This window comes from Eurosta solidaginis, chromosome 5 (assembly GCF_040869045.1).
Source record: "Eurosta solidaginis isolate ZX-2024a chromosome 5, ASM4086904v1, whole genome shotgun sequence".
Taxonomy (NCBI): Eukaryota; Metazoa; Arthropoda; class Insecta; order Diptera; family Tephritidae; genus Eurosta; species Eurosta solidaginis.
In genome coordinates, this window is record NC_090323.1 from 262,806,097 (window position 1) to 262,829,206 (window position 23,110).

A 23,110-nucleotide genomic window follows, 5' to 3' on the forward strand; every position below is an offset into this window, starting at 1 on the left:
AAACGGTTCCCATTCCCCATTCCACAAGCACCTTCGATAGAGCAGAAATATCACAAATGTTCTGAAATTTATGAAAGTTGCATGTCGCAAATTATCGATGCCATGCAACTGTTGAGACCTCCTACTAATACACCTCAACCGCGACATCGAAATATTCCACGGTAGTGATGAAGACTGACCAGCATTTAAAGATATGTTTACGGTGATCTATGGTTGTCATCCCCGATTAACCCAAGCCGAAAAACTTCATCACCTGCAACAAAAGACAAGAAGTTAGGCAGGCCAACTTATGATACTAATGGTTGACACTTTCCAGCTATCATGGGATGCCCTCAGAGCTCGGTACGAAAACCTATGTCTATTGATTAATAACCAGATGAAGATCCTCTTTAGTCTGCAGCAAATATACCCTGAAAATGGTGAGCCGATTCAAATGCAGCAAACCCCTGAAATAACCAAAATAAAAAGATTTTACTATTTGGTGAGTGCTATCTGGAGCAATTTGAGTAATTTATTCTTTAATTGATTTCTTTTTAACATCGAAAAACATTTAGACTAAGCATTGACCATGCGAAATCGAGCGACTACCATGCAATATCAAAAATTTTTAAAATGCTTGCCAAAGATATATAAGGTGCTGAACTTATGTTGGTTGACGTTATGACATGGCAGTGTTAAAGATAATTGTTTTAAACTTCACATGAAGGTTGTCGTAACTCTATTATATATAATCTTTGTGAAAACAAAAGGAACCGCTTGGGGCCACGCCCACAAAAAATTTATATCGCAATTTTGAAAAATAGAAAAAAGTGAAAATTCGTACCAAAGCTTGATATGTTGATTGACTTAATAACAAAAACTATAAATTTAGTAAAATCGTAGAAAATGGGCATGGCACCGCCCACATTTAAAAGAAAAAAATGTAAAGGTTTTGCAAGCCGTGAAGCAAAAGCCATTGAAGATTTGGCATGGAGGTTTTCCTTGCTATTGTTGAATTGAATAAATTACCAACATGTACATTCGATTTTATATAAAAGATTAACCTATTCGAAAGGCCGCCTAAATAATGCATTTCAAACAAGTCCCAACATCGTGGCTCACTTTCCGCAAAGACAGGGTATCCAACATTAGGCAAAATTTCAAGCAAATCGCTCCATAAATAATATGTTTTCAAATAGGTCGGCCACTGGTTCACTTTCTTTGTGCCGCCCCCCCCCCCCCCCCATCCGTGCCTATTGGGTTAATAGCAGCCAGGGGGTATTTCTGGAGGGGTTTGAACGGAGCCTTATCGATACCGGGCCGCCTCGCTAAATAATGTTGGCCTTACGACAGCAAGGGGCGTTTATTTTACATTTCTTACACTAGACCGAGGAGTCCGCCTTTTCGGACAGGTGGTCGTACCACCATGATGAACTCAAAAACTAATAAAAGGGTTACGATGACAAGGAAAAGGCAATCCAGGGGAGGAAGAAATCGCTTTCAGTGATGATGCGGAAGAGGATAATAGCATGAATTCAGTAGTAGTAGTAGTATATATTCCTTTGTTTTTTTTTTGTTTCAAAAAATGTCATACAGAGCATGACGTACGTACGTTTGCGTTTGCGTACATAGAAACACATAAAACAAATAAATTAAAGTAGATACTAGCGACAATAACAGAGTATGTTGTGTGTCGCACCACGTGTTAAATAAAATATTAACGAGCTACGAAAATTCATATACATATATGTATATATTTTTCCAAAAAAAAATCATATACAGAGTATGATGTGTGCTTTTGCGTATATCGAAACACTTAAATAAATAAATTAAGGTAGATACTAGCGACAATATGGCTCGTGTCAAAATATATATAAGCCTAAAGGAATGCATATTAAGACATACTACACTACAATAAATAATTGCTTATGTACCCTGGTAGCACCAACTACTGGGACCACACCCTTGTGTAGACATGCTCGTCGAAACGGCCCACTGAAACTCCCTATCTATGGGAACAACCTCTCAGTTCAACTCAAAACTACATTTTTAAACATCCTTCATCCTTTTTCAAATAAGGGAAAATCATTATGTAGGAAAATTAACATAGGGTAACCCTGGAATGTGTTTGTAAGACATGGGTATCAAATTAAAGGTATTAATGAGAGTTTTAAAAGAGAGTGGTTCTTAGTTCTATATGTGAAGGCGTTTTCGAGATATCAACCCAAATGTGGACCAGAACATCATCTGTCCGGTACCGCTAATTTATTTATATATGTAATACCACGAATAGTATTCCTGCCCGGCAGAACTTTTTCATTTTCTTCTGCCAAAATAAAAGTCCCGCTTGATAACAAAGAAACGGCTTATACGAAATAAAGAAAATTTTGAATTCGGATAAGCCGTTCCTTTGTTATCAAGCGGGACTTTTATTTGGGCCTTAAAAAATAAAAGTCCGGATTTAACTTTTATTTCCGGACTTTTATTTTTAAAAGTCCGAGTTTAACTAGTTCTATCGGACTCAAAAAATAAAAATACAGATTTTACTTTTATATGTGGACTTTTATGGAAAAAGTTCGAAAAATAAAAAGGTTGCATTATTCGACATGATATTGCTATAGGGATACTGGTGTAGTGATAAAATTCCCCATTTTAATACATAGCGACACATCTGGCAACGCCATTGCTGACAATGCAAGATGTGTCATTGTGAATGGTGCACTCTGTAAGAAAGAGTAAGAAACATGTTCAATCATATTCTAATAAGTAGTCATCTATTGTAATACAATGTATAAGACAGTATGCAAAGTATGTTTAATATAAATGAAATATAACAAGTAAGGACGGTTAAGTTCGGGTGTAACCGAACATTGCATACTCAGTTGAGAGCTATGGTGACAACATAAGGGAAAATAACCATGTAGGAAAATGAACCGAGGGTAATCCTGGAATGTGTTTGTATGACACGTGTATCAAATGGAAGGTATTAAAGAGTATTTTAAGAGGAAGTGGGTCATAGTTCTATAGATGGACGCCATTTAGGGATATCGCCATAAAGGTGGACCAGGCCTGACTCTAGAATTTGTTTGTACGATATGGGTATCAAATGAAATGTGTTAATGATAATTTTAAAAGGGAGTGGGCCTAGGTTCTACAGGTGGACGCCTTTTCGAAATATCGCCATAAAGGTGGACCAGGGGTGACCCTAGAATGCGTTTGTACAATATGGGTATCAAACGAAAGGTGTTAATGAGTATTTCAAAAGGGCGTGGGGCTTAGTTCTATAGGTGGACGCCTTTTCAAGATATTGCCATAAAGGTGGACCAGGGGTGACTCTAGAATGCGTTTGTACAATATGGGTATCAAACGAAAGGTGTTAATGAGTATTTCAAAAGGGCGTGGGGCTTAGTTCTATAGGTGGACGCCTTTTCGAAATATCGCCATAAAGGTGGACCAGGGGTGACTCTAGAATGTGTTTGTACGATATCGGTATCAAATGAAAGGGGTTAATGAGCACTTTAAAAGGGAGTGGGCCTTAGTTCTATAGGTGGACGCCTTTTCGAGATATCGCCATAAAGGTGGACCAGGGGTGATTCTAGAATGTGTTTGTACGATATCGGTATCAAATTAAAGGTATTAATGGGGGTTTTAAAAGGGAGTGGTGGTAGTTGTATAGGTGGTCGCCTTTTCGAGATATCTCCATAAACATGGACCAGGGGTGACTCTAGAATTTGTTTGTACGATATGGGTATCAAATTAAAAGTATTAATGAGGCTTTTAAAAGGGAGTGGTGGTAGTTGTATATGTGAAGGCGTTTTCCAGATATCGACCAAAATGTGGACCAGGGTGACCCAGAACATCATCTGTTGGATACCGCTAATTTATTTATATATATAATACCACGAACAGTATTCATGCCAAGATTTCAAGGGTTTTTTATTTCGCCCTGCAGAACTTTTTCATTCCATTCTACTTAATATGGTAGGTGTCACACCCATTTTACAAAGATTTTTATAAAGTTATATTTTGCGTCAATAAACCAATCCTAATACCATGTTTCATCCCTTTTTTCGTATTTGGTATAGAATTATGACATTTTTTTCGTTTTTGGTAATTTTCGATATCGAAAAAGTGGGCGTGGTCATAGTCGGAGTTCGGCCATTGTTTATACCAATACAAAGTGAGTTCAGATAAGTACGTGAACTGAGTTTAGTAAGGATATATCGATTTTTGCTCAAGTTATCGTGTTAACGGCCGAGCGGAAGGACAGGCGGTCGACTGTGTATAAAAACTTGGCGTGGCTTCAACCGATTTCGCCCTTTTTCACAGAAATAAGTTATTGTCCCAGAATCTAAGCCCCTACCATATTTCACAAGGATTGGTAAATTTTTGTACGACTTATGGCATTAAAAGTATCCTAGACAAATTAAATGAAAAAGGATGGAGCCACGCCTATTTTGAAATTTTATTTTATGTTTGCATTTTGTTACACCATATCATTACTGGAGTTGAATGTTGACATAATTTACTTATATACTGTAAAGATATTAAATTTTTTGTTAAAATTTAACTTAAAAAAAATTTTTTTTTAAAAGTGGGCGTGGTCGTTCTCCGATTTTGCTAATTTTTATTAAGCATACATATAGTAATAGGAGTAATGTTCCTGCCAAATTTCATCATGATATCTTCAACGACTGCCAAATTACAGCTTGCAAAAGTTTTAAATTACCTTCTTTTAAAAGTGGGCGGTGCCACTCCCATTGTCGAAAATTTTACTAATTTTCTATTTAGCGTCATCAGTTCAACTCACCTACCAAGTTTCATCGCTTTATCCATCTTTGGTAATGAATTATCGCACTTTTTCGGTTTTTCGAAATTTTCGATATCGAAAAAGTGGGTGTGGTTATAGTCCGATATTGTTCATTTTAAATAGCGATCTGAGATGAGTGCTCAGGAACCTACACACCAAATTTCATCAAGATACCTCAAAACTTACTCAAGTTATGGTGTTAACGGACAGACGGACGGACGGACATGGCTCAATCAAATTTTTTTTCGATACTGATGATTTTGATATATGGAAGTCTATATCTATCTCGATTCCTTTATACCTGTACAACCAACCGTTATCCAATCAAAGTTAATATACTCTGTGAGCTCTGCTCTACTGAGTATAAAAATGACGAATGGCAATAGTGCCACTGGCATTTTTATATATTGCACCATCATTAATATATTCTTGGCAACCAAAAACTGCAGACGTCTCTGCGAGAGTACTTTAATTCATTTTAAATAAAACAGATTGTAAAGCAGTGTTCAAATAAAGCATTTTTTATTTAAATGTGGATTTGGCGGAGGAGACCGCCGCGAAAACTTCAAATTTAACCATCTAGGAAAGGAGACGCCACTTGGTGCCACAGACGACACGCAGGTAACTTAACTTAGGAGTTTCACACTGGGAACTCAAACGTTTCCACCTAGGACAATTTTTTGACCAGGACTTTTTCGACTAATTATTATTTTCCGTCCCTGTTATATACTGTAAAGATATAAAATTTTTTGTTAAATTTTGACTTTAAATTATTTTTTTTTTGTCACCCGATTTTGCTAATTTTTATTTAGCACATATATAATAAAAGGAGTAACGTCCCTGCCAAATTTCATCATGATATCTTTAAAAAATGCGAAATTACAGCTTGCAAAACTCTTAAACTATCTTCGTTTAAAAGTGGGCGGTACCACGGCCGTTGTCCAAAATTTTACTAATTTTCTATTCTGCGTCATAAGGTCAACACACCTACCAAGTTTCATCGCTTTATCCGACTTCGGTAACGAATTATCGCACTTTTTCCTTTTTTCGATATCGAAAAAGTGGGCGTGGTTATAGTCCGCTTTCGTTCATTTTAAATAGCGAGCTGAGATGAGTGCCCAGGAACTCACATACCAAATTTCATTAAGATATCTCAAAATTTACTCAGGTTATCGGGTTTACGGACGGCCGGACGGAGGGACATGGCTAAATGAATTTTATTTTCGCCCAGATCATTTTGATACATGGAAGTCTATATCTATCTCGATTAGTTTATGCCGTTACGGATTACCGTTATGCGAACAAAATTAATATACTCTGTGTGCTCTGCTCAGATGAGTATAAAAATGGGATTGTAAAATAAAAATCAATCTCTCCCCGCTGGTGGACCCGCCTCAAGTTGTCACGCTTTTATTTTCTAATGTAATAGAATGGAGGATTTGTACTCTAAATTGTCAGCAAACCTGATAAGTGACCAAACAGAATTACTCCTTATGGTAGAATCCCAACAGCTCTAGTAGATTCCTATTAAACGGTTCCCTTTCCCCATTCCACAAGGCGTGTACACCTTCGATAGAGCAGAAATATCACAAATGTTCTGAAATTTATGAAAGTTTCATGTCGCAAATTATCGATGCCATGCAACTGTTGAGACCTCCTACTAATACACCTCAACCGCGACATCGAAATATTCCACGGTAGTGATGAAGACTGACCAGCATTTAAAGATATGTTTACGGTGATCTATGGTTGTCATCCCCGATTAACCCAAGCCGAAAAACTTCATCACCTGCAACAAAAGACAAGAAGTTAGGCAGGCCAACTTATGATACTAATGGTTGACACTTTACAGCTATCATGGGATGCCCTCAGAGCTCGGTACGAAAACCTATGTCTATTGATTAATAACCAGATGAAGATCCTCTTTAGTCTGCAGCAAATATACCCTGAAAATGGTGAGCCGATTCAAATGCAGCAAACCCCTGAAATAACCAAAATAAAAAGATTTTACTATTTGGTGAGTGCTATCTGGAGCAATTTGAGTAATTTATTCTTTAATTGATTTCTTTTTAACATCGAAAAACATTTAGACTAAGCATTGACCATGCGAAATCGAGCGACTACCATGCAATATCAAAAATTTTTAAAATGCTTGCCAAAGATATATAAGGTGCTGAACTTATGTTGGTTGACGTTATGACATGGCAGTGTTAAAGATAATTGTTTTAAACTTCACATGAAGGTTGTCGTAACTCTATTATATATAATCTTTGTGAAAACAAAAGGAACCGCTTGGGGCCACGCCCACAAAAAATTTATATCGCAATTTTGAAAAATAGAAAAAAGTGAAAATTCGTACCAAAGCTTGATATGTTGATTGACTTAATAACAAAAACTATAAATTTAGTAAAATCGTAGAAAATGGGCATGGCACCGCCCACATTTAAAAGAAAAAAATGTAAAGGTTTTGCAAGCCGTGAAGCAAAAGCCATTGAAGATTTGGCATGGAGGTTTTCCTTGCTATTGTTGAATTGAATAAATTACCAACATGTACATTCGATTTTATATAAAAGATTAACCTATTCGAAAGGCCGCCTAAATAATGCATTTCAAACAAGTCCCAACATCGTGGCTCACTTTCCGCAAAGACAGGGTATCCAACATTAGGCAAAATTTCAAGCAAATCGCTCCATAAATAATATGTTTTCAAATAGGTCGGCCACTGGTTCACTTTCTTTGTGCCGCCCCCCCCCCCCCCATCCGTGCCTATTGGGTTAATAGCAGCCAGGGGGTATTTCTGGAGGGGTTTGAACGGAGCCTTATCGATACCGGGCCGCCTCGCTAAATAATGTTGGCCTTACGACAGCAAGGGGCGTTTATTTTACATTTCTTACACTAGACCGAGGAGTCCGCCTTTTCGGACAGGTGGTCGTACCACCATGATGAACTCAAAAACTAATAAAAGGGTTACGATGACAAGGAAAAGGCAATCCAGGGGAGGAAGAAATCGCTTTCAGTGATGATGCGGAAGAGGATAATAGCATGAATTCAGTAGTAGTAGTAGTATATATTCCTTTGTTTTTTTTTTGTTTCAAAAAATGTCATACAGAGCATGACGTACGTACGTTTGCGTTTGCGTACATAGAAACACATAAAACAAATAAATTAAAGTAGATACTAGCGACAATAACAGAGTATGTTGTGTGTCGCACCACGTGTTAAATAAAATATTAACGAGCTACGAAAATTCATATACATATATGTATATATTTTTCCAAAAAAAAATCATATACAGAGTATGATGTGTGCTTTTGCGTATATCGAAACACTTAAATAAATAAATTAAGGTAGATACTAGCGACAATATGGCTCGTGTCAAAATATATATAAGCCTAAAAGAATGCATATTAAGACATACTACACTACAATAAATAATTGCTTATGTACCCTGGTAGCACCAACTACTGGGACCCCACCCTTGTGTAGACATGCTCGTCGAAACTGCCCACTGAAACTCCCTATCTATGGGAACAACCTCTCAGTTCTACTCAAAACCACATTTTTAAACAGAAACAAAACAAAAGGAACAAAAACTCTCGCCACTAACATCATACTATTAGAAACTTATGTAGATGATGTCCTCTCCGGCGGCCACGATATACAGTCCACTCTCGATTCTATGATCCAAACTATCGAAGCTCTACAATTAGCAAGCTAATTAAAATAACCGCAATCAAATAAAAAGACATGAATCAATACCAGACTCTGATATCCTAGATACAGAATTTCTCAAAACCCATGACACTACTAATACCTAAGGAATACGATGCAACGCATTAACTCACTCGTTTTCGTACTCACACGACCTAATTCCCGACTTTAAGTCAAATACAAAACGGCAAATACTCTCAGCCGTAGCGAAACTTTTTGACCCGGCAGAATGGTTGTCACCAAAAATCCTTTTCCAGCAGCTATGATAAGAAGGAACCGACTGGGATGAAGAAGTCAAACCAGAATCCTTTTACAAGTGGAACATCTTCCGCGCAAGTCTCCCAGCTATTAGTGTAAATATATCTCGATGGGTGCAATTTTCCCCTAATAAATGCATCGAAATCCACGGTTTCTTGATGTCATGCATTTGCTGCATGTGTTTACATAAGAGCGCAACACGAAGGGAACTCTGCCTCAACCCACCTCTTTATGGCAAAAACCAAAGTCACAACCCTACAAACAGTTAACTTGCCATGACTAGAACTCTGGTCAGATCCCTTCGTTGTGTTGGCCTGGCTAGAAAACCTCCGGCATACATTGAAAACTTACGTGGCATACAGGATTACCCAAATTTTGCAGAACGTCAGCAACACACTTTGGCGCCACGTACCTAGCGATGACAATCCGCCGATTTAGGAACCCAAGAATACTAACAACAAGATTTAGTTGACTGCTCGTTATGTTGGAATGGACTCCAATAGCTCTCCAAGCCGAACACATTGTGGCCAAAATACACCCATTCCAAAAACGCGTTAAGGCGTTTCATCGTCACACTCAAAACCACCCGATTCCCAGTTCGATAGCCCTCACTCACGACGCTAAAATGAAACTCATAATGTTAATTCAACGCCATCATTTCCCAGCAGAATTCACTCAATTAGCAGAATCAAATACTATCAGTAAGAAAAGCTCCCTGCTGACCCTAAATCACATGCTAGATGATGGCATCCTCTGAATTGACGGTTGTTTAGCTAGTGCTATATGAACTGTAAAGAATGCTGTACAAATATTATCCCAGGCAACTCGAAGTTCTGCTCACTGATTCTAGATTTGCTCCATTGTGAAAAGCAACTAATGATCTGCATGATATGGAAGCAATACTATATCTCCAGACTCAAGCAGAAAGTAAGAAAGTACATATTCAACTGCAAGACGTGCACGATATATAAGCAACGAACTCTTTCGCAAATAATGGCCGCTTTGCACCGAACGTGTCACTTACTCTGTGTCCTTTTACGTAACCGGCGTTGACTTCGCTGGCCCATTTATGGTGAAGCCGTCTCCCTTGCGACGAGCTTCCTACTCAAAAGCACATTTTTGCGTATTTGTATGCTTCTCTATTAAAACGGTCCATCTCGAATCCTGCACAACTTAGACAACTGAGGTCTTCAGGGAAGCCCTCACTCGCTTCGTAGGATGATGCGTATTATCCCACAAAGTAATGTATGATAATGGAAAGACATTCGTTGATACTCAACGAGCTATTCAAAACGAGCTCGCAATATTCATCAAAGAAGCAGCTGTAAATGGCTTATACTTAGTTACAATTACAACAACAAGAGTTGTGGCACATTTTTATTTCTAAATGGGAAGTGCCGATATTTTCTCTTAAATATTTTCTTAGTCTCCATACGCCATACAAGTGCAATTTTATGTGGCTTTATAAGAAGTTACAACAACGAAGTTTTTACCATTTATAATGCAAAAATATCAATAAACACGTTTTCTCCCTATTATTTTTTCCAAGCCAAATTTCTAGTGGTTCCCTTTTTCGCAAAACAACAACCTTAAAATGCTGTTTTTATAGGGTGCACTATTCCAAGAGAGATATTGAAGTGCTGCTTATATAATTGGTTTAATATTTCGCACTAAGTTGTCCCTATTATTTTTTCCATCATTGTATATAAATAAACAATTAAATAAATAAATGCAAGGCGCGATAACCTCCAAAGAGGTTTAAGGCCGAACTTCTCTTTCAATTTGAGTAGGGCTCCTTTTAATTTTTCCTAAAAATTGGCGGGACTGGGCCTAACTGTTTTATGCCGACTCCGAGCGGCATCTGCAAGGCAGATGCTTTTTCATTGAGAAGCTTTTCACAGCAGAAACACCCGGAGTGTTTGCTGAATCACTTCCGAGGGGTAACCCCGCTTGCCCGGAAGTTCAACCCAGAACCCTCGGTGTGATAGGTGGAGCACCCTACCACCACACCACGGCGGCCGCCAAATATCATATATGTCATACTTCTATATTGCTACTACAGACTGTGTACACTCACAAAGATCGTGTTAATGTGTTTTTTTTTTTGTATTTAATAATCGAATGGACCTAAACTAAAATTTTTTCTTGTCACACTTATACTGCTACAATCACAAAAATTTAGTAATTTTCCAATTCAAAACTCATTTTTATTTACGCAACAAAATTTTGTATAAATAGCACCCACAAACTTCAACTTGATTCAGTTTAAACTTAAAAATCGACGAAAAATCTTAAAAGCAAATGAATTTAAACAATTATTTCGCTATCATAGTTATTGTCCTTATCTGCGTTTCAACTAGTACGAATACGCAAAATCGTATTATAGGTGGCAAAGATTGGGATATAATAAATAGCCCTTATGTGGTGTCAGTACATATTGAAGAGCATTATCGTTGCGTAGGTACAATAATCGCTGCAAAGAAGGTGCTTACATCTGATTCTTGTTTGAAAGATTACCTCCAGTCTCCCATCTCTGTTAAAGCTGGTGTAACCGATTACCGTGATGCAATAATAGTTCGCAAAGCGGTGTATATAATTCGTCCATGTGAGATTTATCCGGAAATGGTAGATTTGGATTTAGCTGTAATTATGTTGAATGAACGCCTCCAGAATAGCCAAACAATACAAGTAGTATCACTTTGCAATACTGGATTAAAGCCGCGCGTAAAATTGCGAGTTGTTGGATGGGGTTCGCAATATGCACACATTGAGCAATATTGCCCTGTACTCCAATCTGCCGAATTTGAAGTAATCCCAAGTGACGAATGTGAGTCTTCTTATGCGGCTAAATATGAGGAGCTAGGGCTAACTTTCCCATCAACATTAATGTGTTTAACAGATCGGGCACTGAAAAGTGATGCGAATTCTGGAGATGGTGGTGCACCGGCCATTTATAATGGAAAACTACATGCCGTCTTATTTGGTGGGCTAGAATGTTTGAACCCAGATTATCCGACTTTATATACAAATATAAGTAATTATCATGCTCGAAGTTTTATAGAACGTGCGAAAGAATACAGATATATAATATAAAATGTAATTGCGATTTAAAAAACAAAACTTTGGTTGTATGTATTTAAGATGAGCCGCATGCAAATGCCTTAGGTTGTGAGATCAAACTTTAATAAAATAATAAAAAAATTTTTTTTAAGTTAAACGGTTTTATTGAAAACAATACTTACATGAAGTAATAATAATACTAAAAGCTAGAAAATAATTAGACTAGTACCCATCACACTCCTCATCAATGTAGGGCGTTGATCAGACAATTAAATAAAAGCGTTGGGCGCGTGAAATTTCTAAATATGTGAGGCGTAGCATAACGTGATTAAGGTTCAGTTGGTCTTATATATAACTATCAATTGAAATTTTGATGCTTCCAACGCTTTAATTTAATTGTCTGATCAACGCCCTACATTGATGAGGAGTGTGATGGGTACTAGTCTAATTATTTTCTAGCTTTTAGTATTATTATTACTTCATGTAAGTATTGTTTTCAATAAAACCGTTTAACTAAAATTTTTTTTTTTTTATTATTTTTTTACTATTTACCCCACGCCCACTTTTTCGATATCGAAATCAAATTAAAATAAGTAAATTATATCAACATTCAACTCCAGTAATGATATGGTGCAACAAAATACAAAAATAAAAGAAAATTTCAAAATGGGAGTGGCTCTGCCCTTTTTCATTTAATTCGTCTAGAATACTTTTAAGGCCATAAGTCGAACAAAAATTTACCAATCCTTGTGAAATTTGGTAGGTATATAGATTCTATGACGATGACGGTTTTCTGTGAAAATGGGCGAAATTGGTTTGAAGCCACGCCCAGTTTTCATACACAGTCGACCGCCTGTCCTTCCACTCGGCCGTTAACACGATAACTTGAGCAAAAAGCGATATATCTTTACTAAACTTAGTTCACGTACTTATCTGAACTCACTTTATCTTGGTATAAAAAAATAGCCGAAATCCGACTATGACCACGCCCACTTTTTCGATATCGAAAATTACGAAAAATGAAAAAAATGCCATATTTCTGTACCAAATATGAAAAAAGAGATAAAACATGGTAATTGGATTGATTTATTGACGCAAAATATAACTTTAGAAAAAAACTTGTAAAATGGGTGTGACACCTACCATATTAAATAGAAGAAAATGAAAAAGTTCTGCAGGACGAAATCAAAAGCCCTTGGAATCTTGGCAGGAACACTGTTCTTGGTATGAAATATATAAATAAGCGGTACCCGACAGATGATGTTCTGGGTCACCCTGATCCACATTTTGGTCGATATCTCGAAAACGCCTTCATATATACAACTAAGGGCCACTCTCTTTTAAAACCCTCATTAATACATTTAATTTTATAGCCATATCGTACAAACACATTCTAGAATCACGTCTGGTCAATCTTTATGGCGATATCCCGAAATGGTGTCCACCTATAGAACTATGGCGCATTCCCTTTTAAAATACTCTTTAATATCTTCCATATTAAACCCATGTCATACAAACACATTCCAGGGTTACCCTAGGTTCATTTTGCTAAATGGTGATTTTCCCTTATTTTGTCTCCACAGCTCTCAGCTGAGTATGTAATGTTCGGTTACACCCGAACTTAGCCTTCCTTACTTGTTTGTTCTGAAATGTTTTGGCTAAGTACGTAAGTTATTGATTGCATTTTCTATTTTTAATAAGTTATTACATCTTTGAAGTTATAATTCTTTATGCATGTTATGAAAAATTGTTGAGAGTGAAATTTTAAAAAATGTGGCCCAAGAGTGAGTTTGTGTGTATGTTCACTGTGAATTGTACGCGCAGAATTGTTTTGAGTGGGATGTACATTAGACCGGGTTGGTCCTTCGCCTCTAGATTTGAAGCTTATGTTTAGAGAGTTTCGGAAATATGTTTTTTCATTTATTAAAATCTTTCTATTGACATCCGATTTTGTTAATTGATAGATATTTGCTTTTAATGTCATTTCGAGCTATGAAGTCGTTTTCTTTTGATTAGGTCCCTTAATTGTACATATTTGTTTTACCAGCCGAAATCATTTTCAAATTCATGACATTGTTACTTTTAAACTATTTCCCTGAAGGCTTGGTTTCCTCAAAAGCGGCGCCAAAAAAGCGGATGTCAAAAATTTGCAATATATGTATGTCTATTATGTGGAAACTACGAAGACGGTGAAGTTCATCCTTCAACTCGTTCTTCACCGTTTTTTGTGGCTCCGCCCTTTTTCATTTAGTTTGTCTAGAATGTTTTAATGCCATAAGTCGAATAAAAATTTACAAATCCTTGTGAAATTTGGTAAGGGCATAGCTTCTATAACGGTAACTGTTTTATTTGAAAATGGGCGAAATCGGTTTACGCCACGCCCACTTTTTATACACAGTCGACCGTCTGTCCTTCCGCTCGGCCGTTAACACGATAACTTGAGCTTAGTTCACGTTCTTATCTGAACTCACTTTATCTTGGTATAAAAAATGAACGAAATCCGACTATGACCACGCCCACTTTTTCGATATCGAAAATTACGAAAAATTAAAAAAAATTCCATAATTCTATACAAAATACGAAAAAAGGGATGGAACATGGTAATTGGATTGGTTTATTGACGCGAAATATAACTTTAGAAAAAACTTTGTAAAATGGTTGTGACACCTACCATATTAAGTAGAAGAAAATGAAAAAGTTCTGCAGGGCGAAATAAAACACCCTTGAAATCTTGGCAGGTATGACATATATAAATAAATTAGCGGTACCCGACAGATGATGTTCTGGGCCACCCTGGTCCACATTTTGGTCGATATCTGGAAAACGACTTCACATATACAACTACCACCACTCCCTTTTAAAACTATCATTAATATCTTTAATTTGATACCAATATCGTACAAACACATTCTAGAGTCACCCCTGGTCCACCTTTATGGCGATATCTCGAAAATGCGTCCACCTAAAGAAATAAGCCCCACGCCCTTTTAAAATACTCATTTACACCTTTCATTTGATACCCATATCGTACAAACATATTCTAGAGTCACCCCTGGTCCACCTTTATGGCGATATCTCGAAAATGCGACCACATATAGAACGAAGGCCCACTCCCTCGAAAAGGCGTCCACCTATAGAAATAAGCCCCACACCCTTTTGAAATACTCATTAACACCTTTCATTTGATACCCATATCGTACAAACATATTCTAGAGTCACCCCTGGTCCACCTTTATGGCGATATCTCGAAAAGGCGACCACCTATAGAACGAATGCCCACTCCCTTTTAAAAATACTCATTAACACCTTTCATTTGATACCCATATCGTACAAACAAAGTCTAGAGTCACCCCTGGTCCACCTTTATGGAGATATCTCGAAAAGGCGACCACCTTTACAACTACCACCACTCCCTTTAAAACCCTCATTAATACCTTTAATTTGATACCCATATCGTACAAACACATTCTAGAGTCACCCCTGGTCCACCTTTATGACGATATCTCGAAAATGCGTCCACCTAAAGAAATAAGCCCCACGCCCTTTAAAAATACTCATTAACACCTTTCATTTGACACCCATACCGTACAAACATATTCTAGAGTCACCCCTGGTCCACCTTTATGGCGATATCTCGAAAATGCGACCACATATAGAACGAAGGCCCACTCCCTCGAAAAGGCGTCCACCAATAGAACTAAGGCCCACTCCCTTTTAAAATACTCATTAACACCTTTCATTTGATACCCATATTGTACAAACAAATTCTAGGGTACACCCCTGGTCCATATACAACTACCACCACTCCCTTTTAAAACCCTCATTAATACCTTTAATTTGATACCCATATCGTACAAACAAATTATAGGGTCACCCCTGGTCCACCTTTATGGCGATATCTCGAAACGGTTTCCACCTATGGAACTAAGGATCACTCCCTTTTAAAATACTCATTAACACCTTTCATTTGATACCCATATTGTACAAACAAATTCTAGGGTCACCCCTGGTCCATATACAACTACCACCACTCCCTTTTAAAACCCTCATTAATACCTTTAATTTGATACCCATATCGTACAAACAAATTATAGGGTCACCCCTGGTCCACCTTTATGGCGATATCTCGAAACGGTTTCCACCTATGGAACTAAGGCCCACTCCCTTTTAAAATACTCATTAACACCTTTCATTTGATACCCATATTGTACAAACAAATTCTAGGGTCACCGCTGGTCCATATACAACTACCACCACTCCCTTTTAAAACCCTCATTAATACCTTTAATTTGATACCCATATCGTACAAACAAATTATAGGGTCACCCCTGGTCCACCTTTCTGGCGATATCTCGAAACGGTTTCCACCTATGGAACTAAGGATCACTCCCTTTCAAAATACTCATTAACACCTTTCATTTGATACACATGTCATACAAACACATTCCAGGGTTTCCTCCTTCGGTTCATTTTCCTACATGGTTATTTTCCCTTATGTTGTCACCATAGCTCTCAACTGAGTATTTAATGTTCGGTTACACCCGAACTTAACCTTCCTTACTTGTTAGTATTACCATTTGTATGTATCCATGAAAAAGACAATGTTGTCTCCAAAGCTATCAGCGAGTATGTAATGTTCGGTTACACCCGAACTTAGCCTTCCTTGCTTGATTTTTTTTTTTCCTTTTCGGTTTTGATTGTGCGAATGTTGAGGGTACAAATACCAACACGATGAAAAATTCTAAAATTAAAAAAGTTTTCCTTTCTTATAAATAAATAAAATCTACCTATTGAATATAAATGCATATAAACATATGCAAATTCATACATACTTGTGTGCAAAATATTTTACATAAATATGCACAAGTAAATGCAGGAATGCATACAAACAATAACAATATTTACGTAAATGACAAAGATTTTTGTTTTAGGTTTCCCCCCTACGCTGTGCAGTAAAGTAAGAGCCGCCTTTTTGTATTTCATATCAATTGTTTGCAGACAGGATATACTACATTTTAAGCAGGGAGCAAATCTCAGTGGACCCTTGATAATCAGACCATAAGTGTGGATAACTCTGCAAATTAAGATATTCCTATAAATTTTCCAGTAATGACACAATATGCTTTGAATTACTTATTTTTGTATTGGTGTTTCGTGTCGTTTTTTAAAATATATAAGCTTATGAAGTCAAGCCTTCAACAAGGTAAAAATTAATACTGTAACAAATTTTCTGCAATTCCGCTTATTTGCAACCTTCTGCTAACGTTCGAATCACTCAACAGTTGAATAAATAACTCCAATATTCGATAATGCAAAATGATCTTTATTAGACTACTTTCAAAATAACACCTATATTGCTCGACAGATAGCGTGCTTAATCAAAACTGATTGTCGTGCCTCTACTGTTGCTGCTTTTATACTGTCTAGTTTCCTCGTTGCATATTTCTAGGCTTTTCTATTCTAGAATTTACTAGTTAATTATCAGCTATAAGATTACCAGCTATAACTACGTTTATAGCTTCTCATATGCGCGTGTATATGTGAGTGATACTTGCACAAATTATTGCCTTCTTATGTGAGCACCTCAGATAAGATATATGCATGTGTTTGTGCGTCTCTTCTCTGCTGCTCATATATATGGGTAGACATAATGATTTATTTGTTGATGTACATACGAGTCACTGCTTAGTATCGGCTTAGAGATGATACTACCCCTTATTGTTGTTAGTATTCGTCACACTGCCCTCCACCTAAGTCTGATCATCACGATCAGACAAATTTCCTGATCTAAACGCCGCTAGCATCTCCAAATGTACCACTCTTCTACTTCGTGGTTTCCCAATGGTTTGTATGCGGTAGATGGTGTCACTGATCTTCTTCACAACTTTGTACGGGCCTTCCCAACTGCACCGAAATTTGGATGGAACACCTTTCTGCCGGTGAGGGTTGTATAACAGTACCATATCTTCCTCCAAGAAACCTTCCGAATAATTGTTCTCATCGTACCTGCGTTTCATCTTACTACTCATTATCCTGGATCGTTCCCTCGCACTCTGTTGTTTGGCCAATGAAGAACTACTTCGCAGAGCTTGATCTTGACAGATTGACTTTGCATCATCAGTATCGTCTTGACGTTTCACAACAGTAGTGCGCGCTGGCTTGAAATAACCCTTGCATTCTTTCAGGAAAATTGTTTCAGTCGTTTTATTGCGTCCATTAGGGTTTGTCAATGCCAGTGTTTTTCTCGCAGGTACCTTTGGTTTTGATTTGTTTGGCCCATTCGTTCCATCAATCCTTACCCGATCTGCTGCCTTTGACTTTTCTGGTTGACTCGATTACTGCTGAACTCTTTTTCCAAACTGAAGTTAAGTGGCACATCCTGGTTCTCATACCGTATCACCCTTCTCTGCATATCGATCTTGATGTCGTGGTCAACCAAGAAGTCCCATATGACTTCATCAACGAACTCCGCCACAACGAATTTGTGTAGAACTGTGACCTTTCCAATTAAGACTTCACATATCACTTCTCCCTGGACTTGGTTATACTCGCCAGTGACCGTACGCAACCTTGCTCAAGGTAACGGTTTTACTCTCCTGTTGACCAAGTCAGATCGAATTAAGGAGTGAGATGCACCCGTATCTACAGTCAGTACATGCTCCTTGCCATCCACCTTTCCTTTGACGGCAAGACTGCTCGATTTTCTTCCAATTTGCGAGATAGATATCACAAGACATTCAACAGCTGGAACTAGCGCTCGATCTTTACATCTGGCACGCTCTTGCTCATCTCCTCCAGCTTTGCGTTTACGGCCACCCAAGTTGGAATACCAGGGCCAAGATCGCAATGACGTGCAATGTGACCGGGCTTCCCGCGTTTGATAACTCTTTCACTCCGCTTTTGCCATCCTTTCAGCGCCTCCAATATTGCGTCTACCCACTCTGGCCTTTCCACTTCCACACGGTGTGCTTTGAAAACTGGCTTACACAGAAGCGAAGCTGTTTCCTGAATCAGAGCATGTGATACCGTTTCTGTGAATGTAGGTTTTGGGTTTGCGTATGTCGCTCGCATCGTTTCCACGTCCCGTATGCCATTTAAAAAGCTCTGGATTTTTACCCTTTCGGTGTATTCCACGGGTGCGTCCGCATTCGCTAAATGTGCCAGCCGTTCAACATCCGACGCAAACTCTTGCAATGTTTCACCAGGCCTCTGGAAGCGGTTCAGTAACTCCATTTGGTATATCTGTCTCCTATGCTCAGTTCCGTATCCTCTCTCTAGAGCGCCCATCAATGCTTCATAACAGCCCTCTGGAATGGTTTGTAAAATCTCAGCTACAGGCCCTTTCAATGCCATGAACAGTGCAGCAGCTTTATCTTCCGCATTCCAGTTGTTCACTGCTGACGTCTTCTCAAGCTGTAGCTTAAAGACCTGGAAAGGAACAGAGCCGTCAAAAGACGGAGTTTTTACCTTCGTATTGCTCGCTGGCACAGCTGGGCGGTTTAGTTGTAACTGCTCCATACGACCTTTTAACTCTTCTATCTCGGCATCAATTTTGTCCTCGAGTTGTAAAATTTTTGCATGCTGCTCTTCCAGTTTCATACATATGGGTAGACATAATGATTGATTTGTTGATGTGCATACGAGTCACTGCTTAGTATCGGCTTAGAGATGATAGTACCCCTTATTGTTGCTAGTATTCGTCACACTGCCCTCCACCTAAGTCTGATCATCCCGATCAGACAAATTTCCTGATCTAAACGCCGCTAACATCTCCAAATTTACCACTCTTCTACTCTTCGGATGATATCTGTTCCGAAATTTGTGCCGAAATTTCAGATATACGTGCCCCTTGCGCTTCCAGTTGAGATACTAAATATGTCTTCTGTTCTTCGAGTTGTGATTTTATACGGGTTTCCTGCGATTCCAGTTGGGATGACACATCGGTTGATATTTGTGACGACATTTCTGAAATGCGTGTTTCTTGTACTTCAATCTTGGACATTATACGGTTCTCCTGGGATTCCAATTGTGATGACAGTTGTGAGGACATTTAGTTCAACACTGCTAGTATCGCGTTAGTGGCAACACTTGCCAATGGATTCGGAGTCTCTATCTTCTCTTCCACTTTACTCGCTGGCTCTTCCACATCAGGATAAAAGACATACTCATTTATATTAATTCCTTCCAACTCTAATACCTCTCGTAGCCGAGCTTGAAGTTCGATCTTATTGCCGGCTGTATTCAATCCACGGATTCAACTCCTGGATCCTTAATTCCCTTAACTTTGCCATGTCCAAGTTGTATTCAAAATCTTCGGAATTTATTCAACAATTCCTCTTCTGACACCAATTGTAACAAATTTACTGCAATTCCGCTTATTTGCAACCTTCTGCTAACGTTCGAATCACTAAACTATTGAATAAATTATTAGACTACTTTCAAAATAACACTTCTATTGCTCGACAGGTAGCGTGCTTAATCAAAACTGATTGTTGTGCCTCTACTGTTGCTGCCTTTTATACTGTCTGGTTTCCTCGTTGAATATTCCTAGGCTTTTCTATTCTAGAATTTACTAGTTAGTTATCAGCTATAAAATTACCAGCTATAACTACGTTTATAGCTTCTCATATGCGCGTGTATATATGAGTGATACTTGCACAAATTATTGCCTTCTTTTGTGAGCACCTCAGATAAGATATATGCATGTGTTTGTGGGTCCCTTCTCCGCTGCTCGTATGGACACATGGGTAGACATAATGATTGATTTGTTGATGTGCATACGAGTCACTGCTTAGTATCGGCTTAGAGATGAGAGTACCCCTTAGTGTTGCTAGTATTCCTCACAATACGGACGAAGAGCCTTGTAAACAATTTATGTATATTTTGTACGAATAATTCCATTGTTACTTGCAAAAAGCCGGCGAAACTCACAGGATCATCCAAAACATCTACCCGAAGATCAATTTTTCGCTTCAAGAAAGGTGGCTTGGTGAAGAACAAGCCCAGAAGGAATCAGCAGACGCCGAGTTGGAGAAAAATGTTATCTCTCTAATTAGGAAAAACCGACCCATGTCAACGAGAGATATTGCCAAAATAGAGAAAACCACGCATGTGCAAGGCACACGAATTATGCTACTTAAGCATAAAGAAAGGAAAAAGTTTCAAAACGAAATGAAAACAAGTAAGGAAGGCTAAGTTCGGGTGTAACCGAACATAACATACTCAGTTGAGAGCTATGGAGACAAAATAAGGAAAATCAATCTGGGGTAACCCTGGAATGTGGTTGTATAACATGTGTATCAAATGAAAGGTATTAAAGAGTATTTTAAGAGAGAATAGGCCATAGTTCTATGGATGAACGCCATTTAGGGATATCGCCATAAAGGTAGACCAGGGCTGACTCTAGAATTTGTTTGTACGATATGGGTATCAAATGAAAGCTGTTAATGAGTATTTTGAAAAGGAGTGATCCTTAGTTCCATAGGTGGACGCCGTTTCGAGATATCGCCATAAAGGTGGACCAGGGGTGTTTCTAGAATGTGTTTGTACGATATGGGAATCAAATGAAAGGTGTTACTGAGCATTTTAAGAGGGAGTGGGCATTAGGTCTATAGGTGGACGCCTTTTCGAGATATCGCCATTAGGGTGGGCCAGGGGTGACTCTAGAATGTTTGTACGGTATGGGTATCAAACGAAAGGTGTTACTGAGCATTTTAAGAGGGAGTGGGCATGAGGTCTATAGGTGGACGCCTTTTCGAGATATCGTCATTAGGGTGGGCCAGGGGTGACTCTAGAATGTGTTTGTACGATATGTGCATCAAACGAAAGGTGTTACTGAGCATTTTAAGAGGGAGTGGGCATTAGGTCTATAGGTGGACGCCCTTTCGAGATATCGCCATTAGGGTGGGCCAGGGGTGACTCTAGAATGTTTGTACGATATGGATATCAAACGAAAGGTGTTGCTGAGCATTTTAAGAGGGAGTGGGCATTAGGTCTATATGTGGACGCCTTTTCAAGATATCGCCATTAGGGTGGGCCAGGGGTGACTCTAGAATGTGTTTGTACGATATGGGTATCAAATGAAAGGTGGTAAGGAGTATTTTAAAAGGGAGTAATCCTTAGTTCTATAGGTGGACGCCTTTTCGAGATATCGCCATAAAGGTGGACCAAGGGTGACTCTAGAATGTTTGTACGATATGGGTATCAAACGAAAGGTGTTACTGAGCATTTTAAGAGGGAGTGGGCATTAGGTATATAGGTGGACGCCTTTTCCAGATATCGCCATTAGGGTGGGCCAGGGTGACTCTAGAATGTGTTTGTACGATATGGGTATCAAATGAAAGGTGGTAATGAGTATTTTAAAAGGGAGTAATCCTTAGTTCTATAGGTGGACGCCTTTTCGAGATGTCGCCATAAAGCTGGACCAAGGGTAACTCTAGAATGTTTGTACGATATGGGTATCAAACGAAAGGTGTTACTGAGCATTTTAAGAGGGAGTGGACATTAGGTCTATAGGTGTACGCCTTTTCGAGATATCGCCATTAGGGTGGGCCAAGGTGACTCTAGAATGTGTTTGTACGATATGGGTATCAAATGAAAGGTGGTAATGAGTATTTTAAAAGGGAGTAATCCTTAGTTCTATAGGTGGACGCCTTTTCGAAATATCGCCATTAGGGTGGGCCAGGTGTGACTCTAGAATGTTTGTACGATATGGGTATCAAACGAAAGCTGTTACTGAGCATTTTAAGAGGGAGTGGGCATTAGGTGTATAGGTGGACGCCTTTTCGAGATATTGCCATTAGGGTGGGCCAGGGGTGACTCTAGAATGTTTGTACGATATGGGTATCAAACGAAAGGTGTTACTGAGCATTTTAAGAGGGAGTGGACACTAGGTCTATAGGTGGACGCCTTTTCGAGATATCGCCATTAGGGTGGGCCAGGGGTTACTCTAGAATGTTTGTACGATATGGGTATCAAACGAAAGGTGTTACTAGCATTTTAAGAGAGAGGGGGCATTAGTTCTATAGGTGGACGCCTTTTCGAGATATCGCCATTAGGGTGGGACAGGGGTGACTCTGGTATGTTTTTGTACGATATGGATATCAAATTAAAGGTATTAATGAGGGTTTTAAAAGCGAGTGGCCCTTAGATGTATATGTGAAGGCGTTCTCGTGATATCCACCAAAATGTGGACCAGGTGATCCAGAAAATCATCTGTCGGGTACTGCTAATTTATTTATATATGCAATACCACTAACAGTATTCCTGCCAAGATTCCAAGGGCTGTTGATT

General features: G+C 38.5%; 1 protein-coding gene across 1 annotated transcript in view; it reads left to right on the forward strand.

The window, feature by feature from the left end:
* The first annotated feature begins 5,232 nt into the window (after positions 1–5,232).
* Positions 5,233–23,110, forward strand: part of Galk (N-acetylgalactosamine kinase) — a 67,713-nt gene continuing 49,835 nt past the window's right edge. The window contains exon 1 of the mRNA XM_067790132.1: positions 5,233–5,410. The gene's annotated coding sequence lies outside the window, so the exon portion shown is untranslated. The remainder of the gene's footprint in view (positions 5,411–23,110) is intronic.